This window comes from Gorilla gorilla, chromosome 15 (assembly GCF_029281585.2).
Source record: "Gorilla gorilla gorilla isolate KB3781 chromosome 15, NHGRI_mGorGor1-v2.1_pri, whole genome shotgun sequence".
Lineage (NCBI taxonomy): Eukaryota > Metazoa > Chordata > Mammalia > Primates > Hominidae > Gorilla > Gorilla gorilla.
The window spans coordinates 13288196-13312030 of NC_073239.2; the positions used below are offsets into that span (position 1 = coordinate 13288196).

At 34.0% G+C, this 23835-nt stretch overlaps 1 long non-coding RNA gene across 2 annotated transcripts in view; it reads left to right on the forward strand.

Annotated features, from left to right (window-relative positions):
- Positions 1-23835, forward strand: part of LOC134757174 (uncharacterized) — a 640416-nt gene that overhangs the window by 159257 nt on the left and 457324 nt on the right. For both annotated transcript variants that reach the window (XR_010130868.1, XR_010130869.1), the window contains exon 2: positions 310-426. This is a non-coding gene — a long non-coding RNA (uncharacterized lncRNA). The remainder of the gene's footprint in view (positions 1-309; positions 427-23835) is intronic.

Below are 23835 nucleotides of genomic sequence, written 5' to 3' on the forward strand. Positions count from 1 at the left end.
CAATTGAATGACTAAAATGAAAAAAAAGATGTAACTTCAAGTGTTTACAAGGATATGGAAAGAACTAGCAGCTTCATACATTGCTGATGGGGGTTTAATTAATACACTATTTATCAGCATTTGCCAAATCTGGGGGTGTCTGTGTATGTGTGTATGTGTATGTGTATGTGATTGAGCAACTACCAACATAGTGGTATATTTGACAGGAAAGTACTGTTCTTACTGGCATTAACAATATTTTTTTCTGTCTTTTATTTTCTTTTTCTTTTTCTTTCTTTCTTTCTTTTTTTTTTTTTTTTTTTGAGACAGGGTCTCCCTCTGTTGCCCAGGCTGGAGGACAGTGGTATAATCATAGCTAACTGCAGCTTTGAACTCCTGAGAACAGCAATCCTCCTTCCTCGGTCTCCCACAGCACTGGGATTACAGGTACAGTCTACCATCCTCCACCACTAGCAGTATTTCTAATAGATACAACCTTGAAATGGCCCAAATGCACATAAACAGATAAAATGGATGAATGAATTGCAGTATATTTATATAATAATGGATAATATACAACTTTGATAATGAAAAAAGCCACAACTCCACACAATAATATGGATATGTCTCAAAAACATAATACTGATGGAAGAAACCCTAACTCAAAAGAATGCATTTTTTACCTTTCTATTTGTTAATGGAGCAATAAAAGACAAAAATAATATATTTTATTAGAAATCGGGATAGTCTTCATTTTAGGGGTTAATGACTGGTATAAAACAGGAAGATTGCTTTTCACATAAGGACACATTTTCTTACTCTTGATGCAGCTAAAAGAAGCATATCCACTTTACGAAAATTCATTGAGCTGTTCCCTTATGCGACCTCTTTTGTATAAACATATTAACACTTCAATAAAAGGAAAAGAGAAACACTACTTTAAATTAATAGTTTAAAAATTCCTATAGAAATTATATAAGAACAAGCAAATAAAGCAATGGAAAGAATGTAACACTTTGGGAACAGTAAAAAGAAAAATTTATCATTATATAAAAAATATAAAATCAGTTCGTTAGTAATATGATATGCAAAGATACCAAATGGGGTAAAGAACTAAATACAAAAGATAAAATTTAAAAAAAAATTAATATCAACTAATTAAAATTTTAAAAAGCTTATGCTCATAATAAGAATAGCTTTGTGTTGTAGCTGTGCAGCATGAGGAAAATACAATGAAAATTGATTGATCTTATGATTATATATATTTGATATGAAGAACTTATGTTCAGGGAATTATAGCATAGATATGAAAGAAGTCTGAAAAATTGGAAATATCAAATAAAAATTGAGAAGTCTAAAACTACATCAGATTAATATGTAGTATAGTCTTTCACATCTGGCCATGATGGAATGGAGCAATGGGATTATATATACATTCTCACAGTAAACTGTTTTCAGATATTGAACAACAAAAAGTAGGCAGCGCTAGCCAGAGATTCCTTGGAGCCAAAAAACAAAACAAAACAAACAATAAAAATTGGTAATCTCTATATTGCTCCAGTTTGCTGCTTGGAGAAAGTTCTCAGGCTGCAGCTCAGAGAGGAAAAATCCAGAGCTCAGTGGTCTGAATGAGTTAAAGAGGATTTGGGGCAGCAAATGCAATTAGAATTCACAGGGCAGAGGTGAGAGGAAGTGTAGAGATGGAGAGGGTTGTGCTGAGGGAAGAGAGAGAGAGCGAAGAGAGTAGAACTACAGAGAGAACAAGTTGCAAAGTAAAAGAGAAATAAAGATCTGGAGTGCTGCAGACAGTTTCAGGCTTAAGTATTGATCAGTGCACACATGTGAGGAAACTACAGGGCAAATAACTACTGAAAAGAAGCAGATAGAACAATGCTCAATGTACACAGAAGGCTAGAAATAATAGCCGGCCTCCTCATCAGCCACAGTAGGCAACCTCAATATACCCAGAGGATTGAGAAAATTACCCAGAAAGGTATTGCCTCAGTAACAGGGTACAATTAGCTCAAGGCTAAAGGAGTCTTTTGTCTCATCTAACAGAGGTTCAAGGCTAGTTTCAAAAGAATTGAGCCATTTGAAAGTAACTTAACTGCCTCAGGCCAAAGCATGAGAATATGAAAAGGAATATAAAATTATCCAACTCACAATAAGATAAAATTACAATATCTACATTCAGATCCAGTTTGAACATGGATGTGATAATTAGTAAACAAGGCAACTGAAATAATTATAATTATATTCTATGTACAAGAAGATAGAGAAAAGCATAGCATGTAAAGGAAAAATGTAGAAGACATAAAACAGATCCTAGTCATATTGTACACATGAAAAATCCAAGTTTTAGATGAAAAAAATGCGCTGGATAAAACTAAAAGCATATTAAACACTGAAGAAGTCTTATTGTAATTGAAGGTATAAAAATAGAAACAAGTGTTAAATTAAATTTGGCCTGAGGGTATCTCTGTACTCTGAATTTCTACTTAATCAATAGCAACCTAACATAGTCGAAAAACAAAAGGAATCCTGACAAAGGAGTATTTTTCTTCTAACAGATAACCAGATAGCCAATCACAAGTAGCTGAGCTTCAGCTCATCACAGTCAGCCAACTGATCAAATCATGTCTGCAGAAGACAACACCTAGCTGTAACTAATTAAGCTATTCTTCTTCTTTACTTTCATGTTCTGTCTACATTCACTGCTCATTTGCTGAGCAGAGCTCTCTGAACCTTTCATGGTTCTGAGTGCTGCCTAATTTATGAATTGTTCTTTGCTCCCATAAAGCTTTTCTTTTAACATAAGATAAAATGAAATAGATTTTTTAAAGTAGACATATTGTCAGAGAATTAATAGTATGTAAACAAAATTAATGTGACCTAGTGTAAACTAAATTAGAAAAAAGGGGATGGAAGGAAAAATATGAGTGAAAAATTTCCAAATTTGATGAAAACTATAAACCTATAAATCCTAGAAGCTCAACTAGCCCCCAAACAAGCAAACAAACAAAAATTATGAAAAGAACTACAAGAAACATCAAAATAAACATTTCTGAAAACCAATTTTAAAAGCGGACTGCAAAAATAAGAACAAATATACAAATTAGTACAAATTACAGCAGATTTTTTTTTGTCAGAATCAAAGCTAGTTGAAAGAGAGTGGAACTTTAAAGTATTTTTGAAAACACTTTAAACCTAGAATTATATACTAATCAAACATATTTTGAAAAGGATGGCAGAATAAAGACTTTTTTATGGCATATGAAAATCGAAAGAATTTACCATTAGCAATTACCACTTAAGGAAATGTTAAATAAAAAAATCTTCCTTCTAGCAGAAAGGCAATGATACCAGGTACAAATCTAGACTTGCAAAAAGAAATGAAGAGTGCCAGAAATGTTTTCTTTTTCTTATTTTTTTAATCTTTTTCTTATTTTAAAAATCTCTTTTAAATATTATTGACTATTTAGATCAAGCATTATAGTAATGCATTGTGGGTTTTATATCAATTCTAGAAATACAATCTATGAAACAAAAGCACAAAAATTGTGGGGACTAAAATGAAAATTTACTATTCTAATATTCTTATATTTGGAGTAATTCTATAGTACTTGTCAATAAATTGTTAAAAATATATATCAACTTAAAAAAGAACATGCATGGACAGATATACAAGTGGTAGAACTGATAATCCCACAAGGGAGATAAAATAGAATTAGACAAAATAGTTAATTAATACAAAAGAAAGAAACCAAAGAAAAATAGTGAAGAATGAGACAAAATGAAAAAGAAAAAATTGATGTTAGAGTTAAAACTAAACGTATCAATAACCAATTTTCTTCTAAATGGTATATATACCCCAAATAGAAGATAGATTAAATATAAATCTTATTTGTGTAATTTAAATTTTTATTAATGTACGTATATATTTTTTCTAAATAATGTTCAATTTTGGTAACTCTTTTGTGTAGTTTGCTGTTATTGGAGAGAGACTTCTACAAATGTTAACTTAAGTGAGTTAATAGTATTCTTCATGTCTTCTATATGCTTATTGGTTTTCTCTTTATTTGTTCTATGAATTATTTAGAAAGAAGTGTTGAAATATTTTAGTATAATATGGATTTATTTATTTATACTTTCAGGGTTTTGTTTTTTTGCTTCATTTATTTTGGATCTCTGCTTTGTGGTGCATGAACATTTAAGATTTTTATTTTCTTTTGAAAAATTCTCATCTTTATCATTAAATAATAAGCTTTTTTCTAGAAATATTACCGTTTTGAATATATTTGTATGATATTATTTTGGCCTCCTTTGCTTACTATAGTTAGTGTTATCACTGGATAATTTCCTTTCTTATTATGCTACCCTATTTGTTTCTCTATAGTTGAAATGCCTTTTTTGGGAAGCATATGATCTGAATACTACTGTTACAATTAAAACTAGACTTTTAGATCATTCTTGATATAAAATTATTCCTCAAAACAAATCATACTATTATTGTCTCCAGAAGTTTATTTACAATGACTTTTTTCTTTGCCTTTTCCTATTATTATTGTTTTATCTAAAAAAAATGAAGAAACAATTTCCTGTGTAACTTATCTAACTGCTTCTTTAGATTGCAACTTCTGACCTAGCGATGCATTTCTCTGTCCTTTAAATATTTTATTGCAATATTGGTCTCCAAATGTCTTATTTAGAGCAGTCTTTTGATGTTAGAAAATATATCTGGCTGAGGCCAAATATTTTGTTTCTCTGGTTTCTCCATTGCATTCTAGTGAATCACTCTCCTATCTTTAAATATTTTTAAATATTTTATGCTACAATTTTTTTTGAACATTCAAATGTTGTTAGGAAATGTGAGGCCAATGTTTATTTGCTTCACAACTTAAATATCGTAAAATATCTCTAAATCTGCCAGACTTTTAAATGTATATTTATTGTTCTGAAAAAAGTTTTTCCTAATTATTAATGAATATAATAAATAAATAACACTGAATTTACTGGGAACTAAGGTGAATATTTTGTTGGGGGCATAAGGAGGAAGTATGGATCACAACTAAGTGGAAATAACAAGAGCAACAACAACAAGAAAGTACCAGGTTTCTGGCTGTACACAATTGGGTTACCTAGTGTTTGTTAGTCAATTTCCTCTTCATATTTCTTCTATGAAACTATGTAATTTGTAATTTCTTCTACTTATAACTATGCATTTATTAAAAATTGTTATGTTGAGGACTTTCTGGAAGTATGAAAAATGGCTGAAAACCCTGAAAATCTCACAAAAATCACGGAGCAGAAAATGTCTGTAAAATTAAATAGAAATAATTTTATCTTTTAATTAAATAACTGGTTAAAATGGTTTAGAAATCTCAATTCCAAGCACAAAATTTTATAATTCAAATTCTATAAGCTGAATAATCAAAATAGGAAAATTGGAGCACTTAGTGGCAAGTGAGGACTTTGATGAAATTGACTTCTCTGAAATATGGGAAAAGAAAAAGTAGAAATTAATTATAGTGGAGCCACAGTTTAATTATATATTTGAATAGTAACAGGCAGACAAGAAGTAGACAATAAATCCATTAAAATATATTTAGATAATAGAAAGCACAGGTACTGAACACATGTAATTTTAAGGTACCGAAGAAAGGAAGAGGAGTTAGAATATAAAAAAAAAATAGAGAAATACATCAAAACATTAGAAGGACAAATGACTGAATAAATAAGAGACATGAAAACAATTAAGGGGCATTAAGTTTTCAAGGATTATTTAAGAGTTTTCAAAGCCAACAGTCTAGTTAACTGGCTTCACATATAGTATGCTACAATAGCTCTAATTTTGAAGAATAAAGCAAAAATTCTTGATAACTCAAAGCCAGTAAATGATATAGAGAAAAAACAGTAAGTGCTAAAACCTTATTTGTTGAACCAAATGTCATACAAATGTTTAAACTAGTAAAATAGGCTTATACATCTGTGCTCAACAATTGACGAATAACTTTTAGCAGTGCTTACTTCCTCAAAACATAGCCTCTTGACAGACATTCTCACATTTTCTATTCCACAGTTTCTGTCTAGATTGCGTGTGTTGCTTTTCACTACATTTAATTTTTCTTGTACATTTGAGAGGGATTATGAATATAAATTTTTTTTTGATTCTGTGGAAAATTGTGTTACATTCAATTTCTATGAGGCTAGTAGGGTATATATATATCCAGTAAATATTGATCTATATTTTTTGACTTTTTAAGACCTTAAAACTACAGATTATTACATTGTAAAATAAATTCCTTATTTTACTTAGTCACAAGAAATATATAAATTGAGATTATCATGTGGTTTTATGGAATTATAAGATCCCATACATATTTCTTTAAAATGGATTATAAGTGTGTAATAAAATAGGCACGTTTATAGTACAATGCATGGTAATTTTCTTTAGAAATCTATTATTTATTAAAGGATTAATAATTTTTTGAAATTCTTACTAAAATCAATCTGTAACATCTATAACACTTCAGAAGATTTAGCATGTTTTATGTTGTTCACATTGTTTTGAAACTCAAACAGTATTCAGCAAATGGCTGAAAGAGGAGTAGCACAGACTCTTGACTACCCAGAGGCCTTGTTGCCATATGATATTGAGAATGGCAACTATCTCCTTGGATCTAAGGTCAGTGTCATCCTGAGCATAGTTTGATTTAGCATTGGGACCTTCTTGGGGCTTTCTTATTTAAATTACCAGATTAATCTCCCCAAGGATTACAGGAGTCTTATCTGTAAATACATGTGATTTTCCCATCTTGTGCTCACTCACATCAATAAAGAGTGATTCCAGACACTGTTTTATTCCTGAGAGAATAAAAAACAACAAAAGGGCTATATTTTCATTTAAAGAAAGAATATTAAAGTTTCACCTTAATATATGTAGCAACAGTATGAATCCAATGAGGGAGGGTTTTCCACTCTGAAATATTTCAACTACTAATGCAATTATATTTTAATAACTAATGGAAACATAACTAGATATTATATTTCTAAATATTAGAGCTGTTATTTTATAGGAGATGTTAAAATATTCTTCTTGTGCAGCTATACACTTTGTCCTGGGAATAGGTTACGTAAAAAATATGGAGAAATTCTGCAGATAAGCTGGAGGCAGAGCTTATTAGAATGGAAGGTATTGGGAAATAAAAGTTTGGTCTCTCAGTGAAACTTATAGCAAAGGTAAATTTAAAAAAAAATGCCATTTCAGATGAAAGGAAGAAACTCACCATTTTTCTAAACATATTTAAGTCAGACTGTATACATATAATGCTATGTGAGATGAAGAAGTGACATAATTCCAACACTTTGGGAGGTTGAGGCAGGAGGATTACTTGAGACCAGGAATTTGAGACCAGCTTGGGGAACACAGTAAGACCTGGTCTCTAGAAAAAAATACAAAAACTAATTGGGTATGTTGTCAAGCACCTGTAATCCCAGCTACATGGGAGGCTGAGGTGGGAGTATTGCTTGGGCCTGGAAGGACCAGGTTGCAGTGAGCTGTGATCATGCCACTGTCCTCCAGCCTCAGCAACACACCAAGAACTTGTCTTTAAAAAAAAAAAAAAAAAAAAAAAGTGGCAATAAGGTTTATTTTGAGCTAGTAACTGAAACTCAATGTGTTTTTGGTCCTAAAATTTAAAGCAATTAAAATAAGAATTAAAGATATATTAGCAATTTCTTAAGTCAAAAACAAAAACAAAAAAAACACAAAGACACAAAAGCTTGAGTCTTATAAATCTTTCCTGTCCATAATTACTGGCACTCATCATCATTTCCATTTCCATTTCCAATCATTTTATTCCTCATTTCACACTTATATTCTTTCTTTATGCCTGGAATTATAGCCTCTGCTCTTTCTTTAACTCTCATTATTTTTAAATATAGTGACTTCCTTATAAAAGTCTCCAATGTGTCTGTTAAACTTTACATGAAATGAAGGTAAACATTGCTTATGATTCATTAGATGTGAAAGTTGATGAGCCATATTTCATAAACATTGCTTATGATTTATTAGATGTGAAAGTTTATGAGCCATATTTTCAACTAAGATTTTAAGCTAAATCTGCAGCAAGGCATGAGAAGAATGAGTGGCTTTTAGAGACTATAACTACACTGTTGAAATGTGATTGATCCATTATAAAACAATTAATAACTTTAGCCATATATTTAATATATGCATTTCCCTATTTGTTTTAAAAATAAAATGCTGATTACTAAAAAATTCTTAAAGTTTTTGAAGAAAATGGGTCTAAATATTTGATAGTAATATAATTAAAACCATGTATATCTTTTCAGGGACAGAAAATCACCATAATTTCAATGACATAAATGAAAGTTTAAGAAGTTATTTATGGGGCTAGCATTCTTCTGATACCAAAATCAGGCTACAGGCCAATATTATTGGTGAACATAGATATAAAGCTCAACAAAATGCAAACTGAATTCAACAACACATTAAAAAGATCATTCACCATGATCAGGTGATATTCATTCCAGGGATGTAGTATGTTTTATAACATATGCAAATCAATAAATGTAATACATCATGTTAACAGGACTGAGAAAAAAAAATATGATCATTTCAATAGATGCTGAAAAAGCATTTGATAAAATGCTTTATGATTAAAAACTCTCATATTATTCTGCACACATTATTTTGAGGTATGTTCCTTCTATAGCCAGTTATAGAATGAACTGGCTATAGAAGGAACATACCTCAAAATGATAAAGGCTGGCTATAGAAGGAACATACCTCAAAATAATGAAGGCCATAATAAACCCACACCCAACAGCATACTAAATTGGGAAAAATTGAAAGCCTTTCCTCTAAGATCTGGAACATGAGAAGGATGCCCACATTCACCACTGTTACTCAATGTGATACTGAACGTCCTTGTCCGAGCAACTGAACAAAAGTAAGAAATAAAGGGCATCCAAATTGGAATCAAGTCAAATCAGCCTTGGATGCAAATGACAGGAGCTTACATTTAGCAAAGCCTAAAGACTCCACCAAAAAACTTTAAAAACTGATAAACAAATTCAGTAAAGTTGCATGGTATAAAATCAACATAGAAAAGGAGTAGTATTTACATACACTAACAGCTAACAATTTGAAAAAGAAACCAAAGAGCAATTTTATTTACAATAGCAACAAAGAGTATCAGATAGCTAGGAATCAATTTAAATGTACAAAAGATCTATACAAAAAACCATAAAGCATTGATGAAACAAATTGAAGAGGATGTATAAACATGGGAAGATATTTTATGCTCATGAACCAAAAACTTAATATTGTTAAAATGGTGGTACTACCCAAAGCAATTTACAGATTCAATACCATCCCTATCAAAATACCAATGACAGTCTTCACAGAATAATAAAAACAATCCTAAGATTTATATGGAACCACAGAAGACCCTGAAGAGCCAAAGCAATCTGAAGTAAAAATAATAAAGCTGGATGCATGACACTACCTGATTTCAAAATATGCTACAAAGCTATAGTTTTCAAATCAGTACGGCACTGGCATAAGAACAGAAACATAGACTAACGAGACCAAAAAGAGAACCCAGATATAAATCCATACATTTCACAGCCACCTTTTTATTGACAAAGGCACCAAGACACACAATAGGAAAACAGCAATTTCTTCAATAAATGGTGCTGAGAAAACTGGATGACCGTGTGCAGAATAATAAAATTGGACCCCTGTCTCTCACCATATACAAAAATCAAATCCAAATGAATGAAAGATGTGAATCTAAGTCCCCAAACCATGAAACTACCAGAAAAAAATTGGTAAGGAAAGATTCCAGGACATTTATCTGGGCAAAGACTTTTTCTGTAAGACCTCAAAAGCAGACAGCAAAAGCAAAAATACATATATGTAATGCCATCAAGCTAAAAGGCTTCTACACAGCAAAGAAAATCATCAACAAAGAAACATAATCCACAGAGTGGAAGAAAATATTTGCACACTCTCCATCTGAAAAAGATTAATAACCAGAATATATAAAGAGCTCAAACAATACAAAAAAAATCCGGCTTAAAAATGGGCAAAAAATCTGAATAGACATTTCTTAAAAGAAGACATACAAATGGCCAGTAGGTACATAAAAAATGTTCAACATCATTAATTATCAGGGAAATGCAAATCAAAGCCACAGTAAGAGATAATCTCACCCCAGTTAGAACTACTTTTGTCAGAAAGAGGGAAGAGCATATGTTGGTCAGGATGTGGAGAAAAGGGACCCCACATACTCTGTTGGTGGGAATGTAAATTAGTACAGCCACTATGAAAAACAATATGGAGCTAAAAGCCAAAAATAAAACCTCTGAAAGCTAAAAATAAAACTAAATATGGTCCAGCACCAATTACACTACTGGGTATATACCTACAAAAAAGAAAATTGGTATATCGAAGCGATAGCTACACTCCTGTGTTTACTGCAGCACAATTCACAATACCCAAAATATGGAATCAATCCATTGATGTCTATCAATTGATAAATGAATAAAGAAAATGTAATATATATATATAATATATGTATATACACACACACAATAGAATATTATTCAGCCATAAGAGAATGAAATCCTATCATTTTCAACAGTTTGGATGGAACTAGAGGTCATTACATTCAGTGAAACAAGACAGTCACAGAAAGAGAAATATCACATGTTCTCACTCTTATGTGGGTTTCATAAAGATAGAGAGTAGATTTGTGATTATCAGAGGCCAGGTAGGGCTTGGAGAAGGAAGGGATATAAAGGAGTTGATTAATTGATACAAATATACAGTTACATAGAAGATATAGGCCCTGGTGTTCAATAGATCCACAAGGTGATGATAGTTAACATTAGTCTATTGTGCATTTCAAAATATCTTGAAGAGAATGATTTAAATGTTCCCAGCATAAAGAAAAGATAAATATTTAAGATGATGGATATCTTAATTACCCTGCCTTGATTATATAAATGCATCAAATTATCACATGTACCCCCAAAATATATACATCTATTATGTATCAATAAATAATTAAAAACACATTAGGCTGAAAACTATTAAGATTCTGGGTGATTTTATCTTTTTCCTGGCATAGTTTTTTTGTTTGTTTTGTTTTTGTTTTGTTTTTTTTATTTGGCAGGCAGTTTTTCTGGAGGCAGAATTGAGTCAAAGCTGAGCTTTATTCCTTTTGAAGGCTGTTTTTGTCTTTTTTCCCTTTACTTCTAACATTTAGTGCCCTAAGTACAGCCCTGGCTATTTATCAGGACCCTCATTCTTGGTGTCATGTGAATTTCATTTTTTTTCCCTCCAGCTTTTCTAAGTCTGCTTTTGTCTAAACTTTTACAATGACACTTTTACTTTAGAATTCATAATTGTCTCAAGGAAAAAAGCAGCTCCCCCAATTGAATTTAGCTCTCTTGCTTCATCTCTTCATTTTATTCTGAGAAAGCTCACTGCCTTGATAACTCTCCAATGCTGTCAGACAGACATCACTGTTCCCCACACCCCACAGGTTTTCTAATTTTTCTCTGCAGGATAATTAGATTCAAGTAACATAAAGCAGTCATTGCTTAAGGGTATCAATGATTATCTTTGATTTAACAAGTGCATCAATATATGTTTATGGTAGAAATTTTAGAAACTAAAAGTTAGTAAAAGTAACAAAATAAGAGCACATAGAATTAAATCACACAGACCTAATTACTATGGAGATATACTAGCTAGTGACCATGGAGATAATACCGTTTCATATATATATATATATATATATATATATACACACACACATATATATATACACACATATATATGTATATACACATATATATATATTTAATACCTTACAGCATCAAATGACCAAATTAGTGCAAAGACAAGGATCAATGTCTTGAGTTTCCTCTTCTCTATTGCTAAGAGTGCTGATCTAAGAATCTGAAATTAGGCCAACCTAATCTAAGTTTGTCAGTCCTGCTTCTAAAATCAGGGCAAACAAACCCTAAAAGGGCTTTGATAGTTCACATATTTAAATATCTGTGCATCTACTGCTATTGATTTAGGGGCTGTCCCACACAGTTTCTATGTTGAATGCATGTCAGATGCTTTTTTGTCCTTTACTACAGTATTCTTTTGACCTAGACTTTGCCTTTGAAGGCTACAACTACAGTGATAAAGGGTGAACTGCCATTATGTTCTATTCCTCTGAATATGACGAGGATGCCTGATTTAATCACCTGCTATGCTTGAACCAGTTTCTCATTCAACATCTAGATTCTGTTGTTGGTCTTAGGTCAACAATACAGAGCATTCAATTTCACAGCTACAGGGCCCTTGAAATCTTTGCATTTGTGTTTGTTTGCTTTTAGATCTCAGCTGCAAAAAATAAGGAAGTTCCTGAATATCTTTTCTCACAAAGGGCTTGTTACCTTATTTTTCCTTTTTTGTTTGCTGTATGCCCTTTCAAATGTTTGCAAATTTGTCAACCTTTTCACCAGCTGCCATCGCTGCCAACCAAGAGTCTGAGTGACAGCATAAAATTACCACACCTAGAAACATCACATACTGTTCAACAAAAAGCCAGAGTAATCTTTTTTTTTTTTTTTTTGATGGAGTCTTGCTGTATCGCCCAGGCTGGAGTGCAGTGGCGTGATCTCAGCTCGCTGCAAACTCCACCTCCCTGGTTCAAGCAATTCTCTGCCTCAGCTTCCCGAGTAGCTGGGATTACAGGAACCCACCACTATGCCCAGCTAATTTTTGTATTTTTAGTAGAGATGGGGTTTCACCATCTTGGCCAGGCTGGTCTTGAACTCCTGACCTGGTGATCCACCTGCCTCAGCCTCCCAAAGTGCTGGGACTACAGCCTGGCCCAGAGTAATCTTGTAAAATAGTATATCTAAACATGTTTGCCAATTCAGAGCTTAAAATCCTTTACCATCTTCCTGCTATCCTTAGCATAAAGTCAACACTCTTTAACATCCCTAGAAGAGACTACATATTCAGTCTCTACCTAAATTTCTCATTTTATTTCATCACAGGCCTCTTTCCAAGCTCTTCACACTGCCCTCAAATACTTCAAATTCCCAAGTTCTGCATACTTACCTAGCTTCTTCCTTTCTTCACACTTTTGTACAGGATTTTGTTTTTCTCTCTATTTCCCTATGGTCATCCTTCTTAACTCAGCTCAAGCATTATATTCCAAAGGAATTTCCTGATTTGCTGTCTGCAGATTATTTTTATGGCTGCATAGTATTCTACGGTGTATATATACCAAATTTGCTTTATCCAGTCTATCAGTGATGAGCATTTAGGTTGATTCTGCATCTTCCTATTGTGAATAGTGCTGCAATGAACATTCATGTGCACATATCTTTATGATAGAATGATTTATATTCCTTTGTTTATATACCCAGTAATGGGATTGCTGGGTCAAATGATATTAATGTCTATAGGCCTTTGATGAATCGCTACACTGTTTTCCACAGTGGTTGAACTAATGTACACTCCCACTAAAAGTGTAAAAGGATTCCTTTTTCTCCACAACCTTTCCAGCATATGTTTTTCTTTTTTGACTTTTTAATAATAGCCATCCTAACTGGTGTGAGATTGTATTATATCATCGTTTTGATTTGCCTTTATCTAATGATCAGTGACGTTGAGCTTTTTTTCATATGCCAGTTGTCTGCATGTATGTCTTCTTTTGAAGCGTTTGTTCACGTCCTTTGCTCACTTTTTAATGGTTTTTTTTTCTTGTAAATTTGTTTAAGTTCCTTATAAATGCTTGATAGACCTTTGTCAGATAGATAGATTCCAAAAACTTTCTCCCATGCTGTAGGTTGTCTGTGTACTGTGTCTATAGTTTCTTTTGCTGCGCAGAAGCTCTTTAGTTTAATTAGATCCCATTGGTCAATTTTTTGCTTTTGTTGCAATTGCTTTTGGTGTCTTAGTAATGAAATCTTCGCCTGTGCCTATGTCCTGAATGGTATTGCGTAGGTTTTTTTCTAGGATTTTTATAGTTTTGGGTTTTACATTTAAGTCTTTAATCCATCTTGGGTTGATTTTTGTATATGATGTAAGGAAGGACTCCAGTTTTAATTTTCTGCATATGGAGAGCCAGTACTCCCAGCACCATTTATTAAACAGGGAATCTTTTTCTTATTGCTTGTTTTTGTCAGGTTTGCTGAAAATCAGCTGGTTATAGGTGTGTGGTCTTATTTCTGGGTTCTTTATTACGTTTCATTGGTCTATGTGTTCATTCTTGTACCAGTACCATGCTGTTTTGGTTACTGTACCCCTATGGTATAGTTTGAAGTTGGGTAGGGTGATGCCTCCAGCTTTGTTTGTTTTGCTTAGGATTGCCTTGGCTGCTCAGGCTCTTTTTTGATTCTATATTAACTTTAAAATAGTTTTTTTTTTCTAATTCTGTGAAGAATGTCAATGGTGGTTTAATGGGAATAGCATTGAATATATAAATTGCTTTGGGCAATATAGCCATTTTCATGGTATTGATTGTTCTTATCCATGAGCATGGACTGTTTTTCCATTTGTTTGTGTCATTTCTGACTTATTTGCGCAATGGTTTGTAGTTTTCCTTGAAGAGGTCCTTCATTTATCTTGTTACCTGTATTCCTAGGTATTTTATTCTTTTAGTGGCAATCGTGAATGGGAGTTCATTCATCATTTGGTTCCCTGCTTGCGTGTTGTTGGTTTATAGAAATGCTGGCAATTTTAGCACATTGATTTTGTATCCTGAGACTTTGCTGAAGTTGCTTATCAGCTTAAGAAGCTTTTGGGCTGAGATGATCGGGTTTTCTAGATATAGGATCATGTCATCTGCAAACAAAGATAGTTTGACTTTCTCTTTTTGTATTTGAATACGTTTTATTTATTTCTCTTGCCTGATATCCCTGGCTAGAAATTCCAATACTTTGTTGAGTAGGAGTGGTGAGATAGGGCATCCTTGTCTTGTGCTAGTTTTCAAGTGGAATGTTTCCAGTTTTGTCCATTCAATATGATATTGGCTGTGTGTTTCTCATATATGTATGGCTCTTAATATTTTGAGGTATGTTCCTTCAATACCTACTTTATTAATAATTTTTAACATAAAGTATATTTAATTTTATCAAAAGCCTTTTCTGCATCTATTGAGATAATCAGTTGGTTTTTGTCTTTAGTTCTGTTTATGTGATGAATCACATTTATTAGTTTGCATACGTTGAACCAGCCTTGCATCCCAGGAATGAAGCCTATCTGATCATGGTGGATGAGCTTTTTGATGTGCTGCTGATTTTGGTTTGCCAGTCAGTATTTTGTTGAGAATTTTTGCATCAATATTCATCAAGCATATTGGTCTAAAGTTTCCTTTTACTGTTATATCTCTGCTATGTTCTGGTATCAGGATGATGCTGCCTTCATAGAATTTCAAAAAAACTTCAATTTTTTGCAATAGTTTCAGTAGGAATGATACCAGTTCTTCTTTGTACCTCTGGTAGAATTTAGCTATGAATTTGTCTGGTCCTGGGCTTTTTTGTTTGTTTGTTTGCTAGGCTATTGATTACTGCCTCAGTTTCAAAGCTAATTATTGGTCTACTCAGGAATTCAGTTTTTTCTGGTTCAGTCTTGGGAGGGTATATGTGTCCAGGAACTTATCAGTTTTTTCTAGTTTTTCTAGTTTATGTGCATAAAGCCTTTTATAGTATTCTCTGATTGTTGTTTGTATTTCTGTGGGGTCAGTGGTGACATCCCCTTTATAATTTTTTATTGTGTTTATTTGAATCTTCTCTGTTTCTTATTCATTAGATTAGCTAGTGTTCCATCTATTTTATTAAATTTTTCAAAAAAAATCAGCTGCTGGATTCGTTGATCTTCTGAAGGATTTTTGGTGTCTCTATCTCCATGAATTCAGCTCTGACCTTGATTATTTCTTGTCTTCTGCTAGCTTTGGGGTTTATTGCTCTTGGTTCTCCTGTTCTTTTAGTTGTGATCTTAGTTTGTTAACTTGAGATCTTTCCAGCTTTTTGATGTGGGCATTTTGTGCTATACATTTACCACTTAACACTGCTTTTGCTGTGTTCCAAGATTCTGGTATGCTGTGTATTTGTTCTCATTAGTTTCAAAGAACTTCTTGATTTCTGCCTTAATTTCATTATTTAGCTCAAAGTCATTCAGGAGCAGGTTGATCACTTTCCATGTAGTCATATGGTTTTGAATGAATTTCTTAATCTTGAGTTCTAATTGTAATGCACTGTGGTCTGAGAAACTGTTACGATTTGTGTTCTTTTGCACTTGCTAAGGAGTGTTTTACTTCTGATTATGTGGTCAATTTTAGAGTAAGTGCTGTGTGATGAGAAGAATGTATAGTATGTTGTTTTTGAGTGGAGAGTTCTGTAGATACCTAAAGTCTACTTGATCCAGATCTGAGTTCAGGTCCTCAATATCTTTGTTAATTTTCTGTCTCAATTATCTGTCTAATATTGTAAATAGGGTGTTAAAGTCTCCTACTATTATTGTGTGGGAGTCTAAGTCTCTTTGAAGGTCTCTAAGAACTTGCTTTATAAATCTGGGTGCTCCTGTATTGAGTATGTATATATTTAGGATAGTCAGCTCTTCTTGTTGAATTGAACCCTTTACCATTACTTCTTTGTCTTTTTTGATCTTTTTTGGTTTAAAGCTAGGACTCTGATCACTGCTTTTTTTCCATTTTCCATTTGCTTGGTAGATTTTCTTCCATCCCTTGATTTGAGCCTGTATGTGTCTTTGCATGTGAGTTGCGTCTCTTGACAGCATACCAATTGGTATTGGCTCTTTATCTAGCTTGCCAATCTCTGTCTTTTAACTGGGGCATTTAGCTTAGTTACATTTAAAGTTACTATTGTTATGTGTGGGTTTGATCCTGTCATCGTGATGCTAGCTGGTTATTTTGCAGACTTGTTTATGTGGCTGCTTCACAGTGTCACTGGTCTGTGTACTTCAGTGCATTTTGGTAATGGCTGGCAACAGTTTTTCTATTCCATATTTAGTGCTTTCTTCAGGAGCTCTTGTAAGGCAGGTCTGGTGGCAAAATATTCCCTAAGCACTTGCTTGTCTGAAAAAGATCTTATTTCTACTCTTATAAAGCTGAGTTTGGCCAGATATGAAATTTTAGGCCAAACTAAGCTTCTTTAAGAATGTTGAATATTGGCCCCAAACTCTTCTGGCTTGCAGGTTTTCTGCTGAGAGGTCCTCTGTTAGTCTGATGGGCTTCCATTTGTAGATGACCTGGCCTTTCTCTCTGGCTGCCCTTAACATTTTTTCTTGTTTTAGACCTTGGAGAATCTGATGGTTATGTGTCTTGGGAATGATCTTCTTGTGGAGTTTCTTATTGGAGTTCTCTGCATTTCCTGAATTTAAAAGTTGGCCTGCCTAGCTTGGTTAAGGATGTTCTCTGGATGATTTACTGAAGCATGTTTCTCAAATTGGTTCCATTCTGCCTGTCTCTTTCAGGTATCTCAATCAGTCATAGATTTGGTCTCTTCCTAATCCCACATTTCTCATAGGTTTTGTTCATTCCTTTTCATACTTTTCCCTTTTCTATTCATGCCTTCCTTGTTTCATAAAGATAGTCTTCAAGCTCTGATATTCTTTCCTCCACTTGGTCTGTTCTGCTATTAACACTTGTGATTGCACTGTGATATTTTTGTTGCGTGCTTTTCACCTCTATATGGTAGGTTCTGTTTCTCTCTATTCTGGCTATTTTGGCTGTCAGCTTCTGCATTGTTTTATTGTGATTCTTAGCTTCCTTGCATTGAGTTACAATGTGCTCCTTTAGGTTAGCAAAGTTCATTGTTATCCACATCCTGAAGCCTAGTTCTGTCATTTCAGCCATCTCAGCCTCAGCCCAGTTCTGAACCATTGCTGGAGAGGTGTTGCAGTCATTTTGTAGAAAGGGGACACTCTGGCTTTTTGAGTTTTCAGCATGTTTGTACTGATTTTTTCTCAACTTTGTGGGCTTATCTACCTTTGATCCTTTAGGTTTCTGACCTTTCGATGGAGTTTTTGTGTTTGTTGTTGTTTTTTTTGTTTGCTTGTTTTTCTTTTAAAAGTCTGGCCACTCTTCCGTAAGGCTGCTGCATTTTCCTGGGGGTCCACACCAGACACTAGTCACCTTGTTTTTTTCAGTACCTGGAGATATCACCAGTGAAGACTGTGAAACAGCGAAGATGGCAGCTTGCCACTTCCTCTGGAAGCTCTCTCCCAGGGGGATACTGACCTGTTGCCCCACCAAACACACCTAAGGAGGTGGCTGGAGACCCCAGTTGGGAGTTCCCAGGCAGGAAAAATGGGATCAGAACCTGCTTAAAGAAGCAGTCTGGCTGCGTTTTGTTAGAGCAGCTGTTTTGTGTTGGGGATCCCTGCAGCCTCCGATCAGTTTGGACTCTCAAAAGCCTGAAGGATGGAGTGGTTGAGTTGCCCAAACAGTAAAGACGGAGGCCTGTCCCTCTCCTAGGCACTGTCCCAGGGAGAAATCAGAGCTCAGTCCACAGAATACAAGCGGGTGGGGGTGGCTAGAGGCCTGGCTGGGAGGACTCACCCAGTGAGGAAGAGCAGATCAGGGCACCACTTATAGAAGCAATGTGGCTACATTCTGGCAAGGCAGCTGTGCTATGCTGTGGGAACACTTCCTCGTCCAGACCATTTGGACCCTTCAAAGCCTGCAGGCTGGAATGACTGAGACAAATAAATAGTGGCCCACTCATCCCCCTTGGGGGCTCTATCCCATCTCATGGCAGGCTCCACCTTGTTGCCAGTGGCTGGTTGAAATTCCAAGCCAGTGGGTCTTATTTTGTGAGGTGCCATGGAAGTGGGACCCACAGACTGATATAACTCAGTCCCCTGGATTCAGTCCCATTCCTAGGGGTATATGTGGACCTCCCGCTTTGCCTGAGTTATAGCCACCTTTGCCAGGGATCCCAGGGAGGGACTATGTAAAGCTCCTGGGTCTCTGTGCAAGTCTGAGTAGCTGCTCTGCTGAGACTCTACACAGCTGTGTGTGTCTGACCTGAGGCCCTGATGGTGTGAGTTCACCAGGGAGATCTCCTGATTCATGGGTTGCAAAGATCTGAGGGAGAAGCATGATTTTCCCCCTGGGTCACACATTCACTCATCACTTCCCTTGGCTGGCAGTTCCCTTGGTTCCATGTTGCTCCCTGGTGGGCTATTGCCCCACCTTGCTTTTCTTTGTCTCTGTGAGTTGAGTAGTTTCCCTGATTTTTCCCAATGCAAGTACCTGGATATTTCAGTTGAAGGTGCTGTATTCACTTACCCCTTTCTTTCTTCTCAGTGAGTGCCATGCACTGCAGCTACTTCTAATTGGCTATCTTTACCCCCACACCCTGCTTTTATATTATGAATCTGAAAATATAGAAGTTTGGTGGTGAATACAGCTATGAGCAAAGAGTATTGCTTACTTCATCCCTCATAATGCTTCCTAAAGGAAAGTCAAACATTTTTATACTTATAAGAAAGTGTAGTGAGCGTTGTCTTCGGAGAAATGCTATGAGTGGAGGCAGTAGATAATTTGTGATCTCATCTAAAATGTGAAAATCTCTCAGAGTAAATTACATATCAAATGAAATGTTAAAGGTAGATGGTGATGAGTGTTCTAAACAGAAGTAGTAGATTGTTTCAAAGTTTAGAAGTAAAGAAAGAAAGTCATGCATGCAAGAGATTGAACAGGGAAATAAGATTGTGCCTATAGAGGGAAGCAGAGGCAAATCATGGAGGACCTGAAACATTGGTAAGGTGTTTGGGGCATGCCTTGAAGGCAGTGGGAGAGCATTAAGGTTTTTAACTAGTAATCCTGGTAGTGATGTTATCTGAATGTAACTTAAGAAATAAAAGTCTACATTTCTTACTGTGGTGCAAAAACTACAGCAGAACAGTTATACTGATATGAGATTTGGGGAACCTGACTTAGAGACAGTGATATAAGTAAGAGATAAAAGTTTTTTTAATCTGATAATGGCAGTGGAGATTTAAAGAGGTAGAGTTAGAAAGATATTGTTCCCAGTTACTGAGACTCTTTTGTTTTAAAGCAGAATTAGTAGAATATCTGATGGGATACCTGTGAGATAGTCAAGAGTTGGTTTTTTTTTTTTTTTTTTTTTTTGAGACGGAGTCTTGCTTTGTCGCCCAGGCTGGAGTGCAGTGGCGCGATCTCGGCTCACTGCAAGCTCCACCTCCCGGGTTCACGCCATTCTCCTGCCTCAGCCTCCCGAGTAGCTGGGACTACAGGCGCCCACTACCACGCCCGGCTAATTTTTTGTATTTTTAGTAGAGATGGGGTTTCACCGTGTTAGCCAGGATGGTCTCGATCTCCTGACCTCGTGATCCGCCCGCCTCGGCCTCCCAAAGTGCTGGGATTACAGGCGTGAGCCACCGCGCCCGGCCAAGAGTTGGTTTTTAATAAGCATTTGGTGCACAAGCCTGAGCTTTTGGAGACTTAATTAGACTGAAACTATACATGACACACATTTGTTTTCGTCTGCACTTTTCTGATTAAAAGTTAGATTGGAATATGCTGATATCCATATTCTTTTCCAGTTCATTGAATTGCCTTGTATACTGATGCCTATTTATTTTATTATATTATGTTATTTGTTATGTTCTCATTGATGGATATACATTATTACCTCTTGTGAATAATTTTTAGTAATTGAACATGCACAAGAACCAATAAACTGAAACACAAGCAATAGCTACAAAAAAGATGGTATATAAAGAGAAAATTAAATTTCCAAAATTTCAGAGGCGATATAGGTATTATTCCATGGTTCTAACACTGATGCTTTCAAAGAGAGATTTGAGTTGCCTTCAAAGGAAAGCTCAGAATGTCAATTATGTTAAAGCAATGATTATGTTTTCATAGTGCCAGTCACATTCTCAATATATGTGTTTGGGAAAAAAACCCGATAATTTCATTGATTAATATCTGATAAGTGTGTAAAGAGAAACATTAAATAAGTTAATTTAACTTTCAGGTAGCTCTATTAAACAATCAGTCTTTAACACATATTCACCAAAGGTAGAAGGAAAGGCATTGATGATTTGGTGTCTCAAACATGCAATCTATTACATAAATACACTTCAGAAGTTTATAATCAAGAATGTGATGACTAAAAAACTTATAAAAATAAAGATTATTTTTACAGTAATACTCAGTAAAAAGGAAAGAGATTGAGGGTGTAAAGAAAGAAAGTCACCTCAGTTCCAAAGATAATGCATTTAATAGTATAAACTCTATATTGGGAAACATAATTGAGTAGACCAAGATAATAATGGTACATTACTAATTGAGGTAAGACAATATTTTCAAATGAAGTTTACATTGTAGCGTGATTAATATTAACTGGATTTCGAAAAGGCTAAGGCAGAACTGCTCATATTATAGTTAGGATATTAAGAGAGTTAAAGAGAGCTAATTTTTCATGTGCTATTTTAAGTAAAAAATTTGAGATATCCAAGAACAAAAGAAGACACAACATGTTTTTAAATAATAACAGGGCAGAAATTTGAATTTTCCTGTAGAAATTTTATTTAAGCCACAGAAAAAGTGCCCTTGCAGATACTGGCAAAAGGTAGCAAATAAACAAAAGTTTTCCATTATAGTTAGAGTTACAAAATTTCAATTTTATCTGAAGTTTCCAGTAATAAATTATGTTTCAGAAAGTAGAGAATATTTTTAGAAAAGCTAACATTCAAAGAAGAGGTAACTTGAAAGATGTCATCAACTATAAAAGTCATCAAAGAGAGGAACAACATGAGTCTTACCTACAGAGCATATTCCAAGAACAGGGGATTTTCTTCCCTCTTAAAGCAAATGTTCTCAAAAGGATTTATACTTTGGCTGTCAGAACTAAAATAGTGAAGTCAGCAACTATATATCTACCAATAAGCAGGGGTCATTGCAAAGAGTTAGAGGTGAAAATACCTTTAGGTTTCTGTGGGACATATTTAACATATTTGATTTATATTCATAAGAAAGAGTATTGGAAATCCAAGCATGCAAGTAAAAAGATGTGTAGTGTAAAAATAAAAGAGACCATCAGACAATAAATAAACTATTTTAATAATCTCAAAGTAAGCACAAGGAGTATTTGTTTTCATATCAAAATAAGTGTAGTGCTAAAAAAATAAAATCAATAATGCTTAATATATTTCAGGATGAGTGTGTGTGTGTTTATATTCTGTATAAGGATATAAGCTTTTCCTACATTTTACTATATACGTTTAACCCATACAAATATGTTCTTGGTGGCTATCTTATTAGTCATATGATCTTGATGACAAGAAATGCAGCTGACAAATTTTTGTGTTCCAGACTTCATCTTTCATGTTTTATATTTTTCTCTAAGTTATTTAAACTATACCTGATCCATATCTTCAAATCAAATTTGGAAATAATGTTATTATTAAAATTAAATGAATTAAGGAAATTCATTCTATTGAAGGTACTGAATTTTGAATTTTTAAAATCTTTGCCGATTTTGCTAAATGCCTATATAATATTTCCCTTGGTATGCATGTATTCAGAAACCTGACAATGTACTTATGACAAAGATATTAAATAATACTTTGAACTTAACAGTGTGTCAATTTACACACTCAATTACAGAGACAACACACACATTATATGTGAAATATAATCCTAACACATTTTTAATGTTGAGTACACTACTAATACAATATGTATAATATAAATTATATATGAAAATGGAAAAATTTGTGTAGTATGACAATGGCATTATACTAGACCAGAAAGTGTACAAAAATGTTATGTATAATTCTGTGTTATATATAATTCTATGTTATGTATAAAATGCTCTATGTTGTGTATAAAATGTTATGTATGATAACTGAAGCTTATTTTCTATATTTTTTGGCATTCTTAGTATTTATTGAATGTGCCCAAGAGTATTTCAAAGATGTATTTGAAGTAAGAAGTATTTTGAGTTGAACTAAATTTAGAAAACAATGTAGCAAAAAAGAAAATTTTAAATAATTTATTTATATTCAGTGTTTAGCTTCCACTTAAGAGTTTTAATATACAGTGTTATGTTTTCTGTTCCTGCATCAGTTCACTTAGGTTAATGACCTCCAGCTCTATCTATATTGCTTCAAAGGAAATTATCTTATTCTTTTTATGGCTGTGTAGTATTCCATGATGTGGATGTACCACATTTTCTTTATCCAGTCTACCATGGATGGGCATTTAGGTTTATTCCATGTTTTTTGTTATTGTGAATCACAAATTGTTATGTGTGATGAATATACACATGCATGTGTCTTTATGGTAGAAGAATTTATATTCCTCTGGATATACACACTAATGGGATTGCTGGGTTGAATAGTAGTTCATTTTTAAGTTCTTTGAGAAATCACCAAACTGCTTTCCACAGTGTATGAAATGATGTAAATTGTCACCAGCAGTGTATAAACATTACCTTATCTCCACAGTCTTTCCAGCATGTTATTTTTTGGCTTTTTTAGTAATAGCCATTCTGAATTGTGTAAGATAGTATCTCATTGTGGTTTTGATTTTCATTTCTTCAATGTTTAGTGATTTTGAGCCCTTTTCCATATGCTTGTTGGCCATGTGTATATCGTCTTCTGAAAAGTGTCTGTTATTATCTTTTTTCTCACTTTTTAATGGGGTTGTTTGGTTTTTGCTTGTTAATTTGTTTACATTTTCTACATATTCTGGATATTAGATATTTGTCAGATGCGTAGTTTTCAAATATTTTCTCCCGTTGTGTGGA